General features: G+C 38.8%; 1 long non-coding RNA gene across 1 annotated transcript; it reads right to left on the bottom strand.

Moving 5' to 3' along the window:
• Window positions 1-867: 867 nt before the first annotated feature.
• LOC113358362 lies at window positions 868-3979 on the bottom strand. Its single transcript, XR_003364512.1, has 3 exons — window positions 3657-3979; window positions 3041-3522; window positions 868-1355 (listed from the first exon to the last, which is right to left on the bottom strand). It is a non-coding gene; the product is annotated as an uncharacterized LOC113358362 (long non-coding RNA).
• Between the last annotated feature and the right edge of the window lie 2709 nt (window positions 3980-6688).

Consider the following 6688-nt stretch of genomic DNA (forward strand, 5'->3'; position numbering starts at 1 on the left):
AGCTCAACTGGATCTTCCACGACTTCAATCAACTTGGTTTCATTCTCAATCTCCATCTCTTCAACAACCTCGTCATCCGAATCAAATTCAGCTTTCAGGAACTCTTCTTCAGTATAGATTTTGGGGTATTCTGTATGAGTATCCATCGAGGGAATAATCGGGTCTACTTCTTGCAACTCAACCGGCCTAAAAACATTGTAATTCGGACATTCATTGTAACATTGATATGCATTCGAGTATGTTACACCGTTCATAACAATGGTTCGGTCATACCAAGGCTCCTCCTTTTGAATAGGCGAATGATCATTATTACGATCCGGAGCTGGGATAACTTCATCATCATTACAATGATTCTCCAAGGGTTGCTCATCTTTTTCCAATTCTTCCTTAATTTGATTCATGTCTCTCCTTAAGTTTTTCGTGCCCTCTTGAAGTTCTTGGAGTGTATCTTCGGTCTTTTTATAGTATTCTCCCGTATTTTGAATGTATTGGTCCAACTTTTGATTATCCCGATTCAAATTATCCATAAATTGGTGCATTAGATCTGCAAGACTAGAATAATTATCATTAGAAGAACAATTATCCCCCCATCCTTGTGGTTTCTCACTTACATACCCTTCAAAAGGTTGTTGATATGCATGAGAGTATCCATAAGATTCCGTGGGATATTGATCATAGCCAAAAGATTGGTTTTGATTATACCCACTAGTATAGCACGCACGCGCGATGCGCCTGCTGTTCCGTTCGGTAATTTCGTTGTTTTCGTGTAGTAATCACCGGTCAAAATCAACGCTCAGTCAATGATTTATGTTGTTTTAGTATCCTAGCCTAGACGCAGGCGCACCGTTCCGGTTAAAAATTGAATACTTTACTCAATAATTTTTTTAGTCTAAAACATCCATTTATACAAAATGTATCTCTGATGCACTTTATACAGTATACTTTCCAGGACATGAAAACTTCCTTGTACAGAAAAATTTGTCAAACTCACATGTTGAGCAACAATATAACCCACCACATCAAAATTGTTTGGTTCCGATATAAAAAATGCACAGCAAATATGACTAAAATTGAGATCATATACTTGTTATTGTGCAAAAACTCACAGCTCTAATCGAGAACCCCGGTTACTCAACATCACCGTCCTCGATTGATTTTCTGGAATAGATCAAGCCTTCTGACTCCCCAAGAAGCTCATTTTGTAGATCCCGATTGACAATATGTCTTTTTGAGATGCCCAACTTTAAAGCACCAATCACAGCAAATAACATTCATTTTCCAGTTTACTTTAATAAAGAAGCATTTGCAAGAAAAATAGTATCTTTTCCAGCATTTGACCGCGTCCATCAAACAACCTGCAACGCAGTAGAGCAAAAATAAGCACCCTCTCATGATAAGGGAATTAAACATCTACAGGAAACAATATGACATCGTTACTAAATAATAACTAATTCAGCATGACATAACTAAACTGTAACAAAGAACCAAAAGCTTAGAAAATCCTGAAAATGGCTTGTGCTGACTCAAGATAACAGTTGTCATATACCGGCATGATGCTTATAATACGATTACCACAAAGAAAATCAGATTGCATCAAGCTAAATAGTAATTCTAGTTTCTACCTGAATTCGTCTATAATGTTCATATAAGAAAGAAATGCAATCATTTTTGGCTTTTCGAAAAAAATGAAGGTATGATCATGGAGTGACAGATTGGAAGAGCAGAATGCTCAAACGTAAGTATCATATATGTCACGGCTTAAAAGTTGATTCATTCTCTTCTCGACGCTCACACTACCTCCACATCATCATCCGTTCTCTAAATCAGCTCTAGTTATGTATCTTTTGTGTGTAAAATATGACCAACTTATGAGATGACTGTTTTGAATTTAGCAATGTGTGCATTATAAACAAATGTTATGAGTCGCATAAGTTGATCTAAGTCGGAAACCAAACTTTTATCTTATTTGTGTATCTAACAATTAAACTGTAACCTGGCCATGTTGACTCAAAACTTATAAACAACCAATAGTTACAACTGCATTGCACTAAAATGCCATATGCTGGAGCTCAGATACATATACCAGATCAATCGCACTTCATTTTCGTAAGTATATATATTAAAACAAATAAAAGCCAGTCATTTAAACATGTTATTCCCACTGAGTTGGCATATGCAAAACATACAAACCCACTAATTCAACCCATATGAATTTTGAGGAAAACATTAACAATTTACACACCCAATAACGAATTTTTCCCTAGTTTCATTAGAATATCCATAATACTTTATTTATGTTACATGGATGAAATCATGTGAAAACAAACAGACCCATTACTAATTGACTTTAACTTCATATTAGGAAAAAAAAAGGACCAACCTGGTAAAGTAAACCTCTTCGTGTACCCAATATAATTGATCCTACTATAGTTTATGGCTCATTCTGCCAAGCTCAAATAAGGTGCAGTAAATAAAACATCATCTTGCTCCACCCCTCCCACTAAGTTACTTTGTTCTATTTATCACCATTGTTTTCTAAGGTCACACCTATTATATGTGCTACCTGGCCCAAACATATTCATATGCATTTTACTTAAAGACAGCGTACGGCTATTTATTGTAATCCTACATAAATACCTCGACTAAGTTTCATAAAACTTGACGTGCGACTATATATGTAATTCTAAAAATAACTCGCTCAAGTTTCGCAAATGGATCTGAAGCCACCAAACATCCAGCCTCAAATTTGCAGTAGCTCATTCTAGACCATGTGAAACAACAAGAAAAAGCTGTATGTTACAACTTGGGCATAATCCTAAAGAGCAATCTGAAAATGGAACCATAAACAAAGAAAAATCCATGCCTAAACAATATTCACATATACTAAATCCTAGACAGCAGCAAGTTAGTTTAGATTCCAAACATTTTTTGTTCTAACTTCCAAGTCCAGAACAAAAATTGGAATACCATATGATACAAAAATTTGAAAAAGAAATCTTAAGAAAGAATACTATATGATACTTAAGAAAGAATAACTCACTTGATCATAAACGATCTCAGAATCTGCAAAAGCAACAACATGACGAATCTTGTTGTGCCAATGCCTCCACCAGACCATCAATCAAAGGAAAGTAGTGAGCAACTTGCTCCTCTACATAAAAATAAATTTTATTGCTGAATACCCAGAACCCAAATCACATGCCTCAGGGATAGATATACCTTTCAAGAACATTTTCATGATTCTTACATCCCCTCCTTACCTAATATCATAGATTTTTGTTCCTTCTCCTCCTATATTGTCCACTCTTCTTCTTCCTCATCACAAAAGCTACAAAATTCTTCTTATTCTTCATAGTCTTGCTCCAACATCATTTTATCTACAATTTCCCGATAAACACCCCAGATCTAAACCCACTTGTATCCTCCATTATCTTACACTAATGGGTCAGAACCCAATTAGTTTCTTCTCCATCAAAATGAGATGGAACAAAAAAAATTAACTAATCAACCTTAAAAAAGTCCCTGCATTTCCCAATTCCCACATCCAATTAAACCAAATTAAGAACAGATTATCATAGAAACAAAAAACTTAACGATAAGTATAAATTCCCCATTTCAATTAAAATAAAAATCAAAAAAGTTACAAATTTTCTCACCAATGTGAACTGATAATTGAAAAGAGATCGATGAATATCCTTCAATTGAAATCTAGGGTTGTTCGTTTCCTTCTATTCTACCGATTTGGTGTTTGCTTCCGAATGAACCATCTTTCTTATCCCCGATTTAATCTGCTTTATTTTGGTTTATTTTGGTTCCGAATGGACCAACAATGGATGATTGGCGAGAGGGGAAAAATACCAATTCTTCTGCTTTATTTTGGTTTCGAGGCGTCAAGATAATTGAGAAGAACGAAGAAGAGGAATGGTGTTTCTCATGAATCTGCTATTCTTCTGAAGATACCAAAGAAAAAGAAATTCTAAAGATAGGAAACAAAGAAAGAAAAGGTTAAAAAAACAAATGCTAAAATGGGGACAGCAGGATTCGAACTCAGGGTCATTATGTTGACGCTTTACAGATCCGTCCTCTCGACAATTCCTTTTTTTACGTAACTTTTAGAAGACAAATTTAAAATTCGGAGGGGCATTTTTGTGATGTGAAAAAGCTTCACCAAAAGAAAGACTTCACCAAAAATACCTCTTTTCTTTATATTAGTATAAGATAAGATGGTTGGTAGTTATCATATGAATGAGATTGAAAACCATATTGATTACCGCTATTGCATGTGTAATTTTGTGCTCCGTACATGTTATTTCCGTAAGGAAACATGACGACTCATAAGAACAAAAGAGAAAATAAAAACAAAAATAAAAACAAGCTAAAAAAATAACAAATCAATTAGCGACTGCTCCCCGGTAGCGGCGCCAAAATTTGATGGGCTGTCGTAGGCTCAACAAATTAATCAAGATATTTCCCACTAATTAACTGGTAATATAGCGGTAGTAAGAGATCGTTCCCATAGAGAGCTGTGTAATTGGTAGGTTATTTGTATTAGCAAGATAAAGTAAATAACAAAGGGGGTTTTGGTTGTAAGATAATTATAAAGACAATAATAAAGAAAAGGATGATTAAAGAATCCTTCGCCGTTACCAAGCGTTGACAAGATTAGAATACTTATCTATCTTTCGTAAGAACCATTCATCACCAACCGTGGAATAACAGCTAGATCAGTGTTATCCCCAAAACTCCTTCACGCGTTCTCTTGTGTTATCTTGCAACTGGAACACTCCAACACTCTGCTGCTCATCTCGGACAGATTTAAACTCACTGCAGGGAACAACTCAGCACGTAACTTCCCAAGAAATCCCGTGAATACCTCCTCTTTTTGTTATCCAACTCAGCACGTAACTTCCCAAAAACACATACCAATCCTATTGTGACTCAACTAGCCCATACAAGTCTGAATCCGTGAGAATATCCAAGTAAATCTCTTCCCAATCTTTCCCAGAAAACCCGAGAAAACTAGCTTCTCCTGTTTTGCATTCCTACGGATTATCCAACCCAAATAAATTCAATCAAACACACATACCAACATTTTATGGGCCTATCAAGATCATCCCAATTGAAATCAGTGATTAAATCTCAATGTAATCCCTCCGAAAATCCAACAGAATAGTACACAGCAAACTGAAATATGTTCCCGCCATTTTGCAATGTTTAAACGATGAAGAAGGGTTCCCCTTATCCAGAGTAGGGGTTCCCTTAGCATGTGACGCCCTGGGGTGTGAATAGTAAAGAAGGTGGCCCTTATCGAAAGAGGTGCCCCTTAGTAATTGTGTGTCCCTTAGCCAAAACTGGGGTCCGAATAGTAAATCTCCTCTGGGGGTCCAAATAGAACTTTTCGAGCAAATTTTTCCACACAAGTGTATTTCTCTAAAAACACCTACAAACACATAAAACACCATAATAAGCACACAATCAAGCACTAACAATAGAGACACTGAGGATCATTCAGACACAAAAATGTGTCTATCACTACTGGCATGCCACAATGCGACAGATACTAGCACGTCGCTATGCCGCGGCTACTGGCATGCCACCATGCCACAGCTAATAGCACGTCGCTATGCCAAGGCTACTGGCATGCCACCATGCCACAGCTGCTAGCACGACGCTATGCCACGGCTACTGGCATGCCACCATGCCACAGTTGTTAGCACGATGCTATGCCACGGCTACTGGCATGCCACCATGCCGCAGCTGCTAGCACGTCGCTATGCCACGGCTACTGGCATGCCACCATGCCACATCTGCTAGCACGTCGCTATGCCAAGCCTACTGGCATGCCACCATGCCACAGCTACTAGCACGTCACTATGCCAAGCCTACTGGCATGCCACCATGCCACAGCTACAAGCACGTCGCTATGCCAAGGATATTGGCATGCTACCATGCCACAGCTGCTAGCATGTCTCTATGCCACGGCTACTGGAATTCCATCATGCCACAGCTGCTAGCACGTCGCTATGCCGCGGCTACTGGAATGCCACCATGCCACAGCTGCTAGCACGTCGCTATGCCGCGGCTACTGGCATGCCACCATGCCACAGCTGCTAGCACGTCGCTATGCCAAGGCTACTGGCATGCCACCACGCCACATCTGCTAGCACGTCGCTATGCCACGGGTACTGGCATGCCACCATGCCACAGCTACCAGCACGTCGCTATGCCACGGCTACTGGCATGCCACCATTCCACACGTAGCAACCTGCTACACGCTTTCCACGAAAACATTCGAGACATCAAAACATGTCACAAACTGGGGGATACTCGTCAGGGTATTGGTCTGGCGGTTTACAGCGTGCGGCCTGTAATATGCCCGTTACAAGAAAGTGTCATAAGAGTGAGGCGGTTAGTAAATATAATAAGTAATGGTGAAACGTTTTCTTCATTATGGAAGCATCAATTCCAGACGTTACCCGTTACCACTTTCTTCCATTACTCAACTGTTTCCACTTCTTACGAGGCCAGTGTACGTTTCATTACAACTCGTATAAATAGGTTTCACCTATTTCCACCAAAGCACAAGTTTTGGTCAGGAGAACAATACACATCCAGAAATCACCTGGTAGCTTTCCATTTAGCTCGCCAGTTCAACTCTCGGATACAAGTCGCAAAACACCCACACTTC

The sequence above is a fragment of the Papaver somniferum genome, chromosome 3 (assembly GCF_003573695.1).
Source record: "Papaver somniferum cultivar HN1 chromosome 3, ASM357369v1, whole genome shotgun sequence".
Taxonomy (NCBI): Eukaryota; Viridiplantae; Streptophyta; class Magnoliopsida; order Ranunculales; family Papaveraceae; genus Papaver; species Papaver somniferum.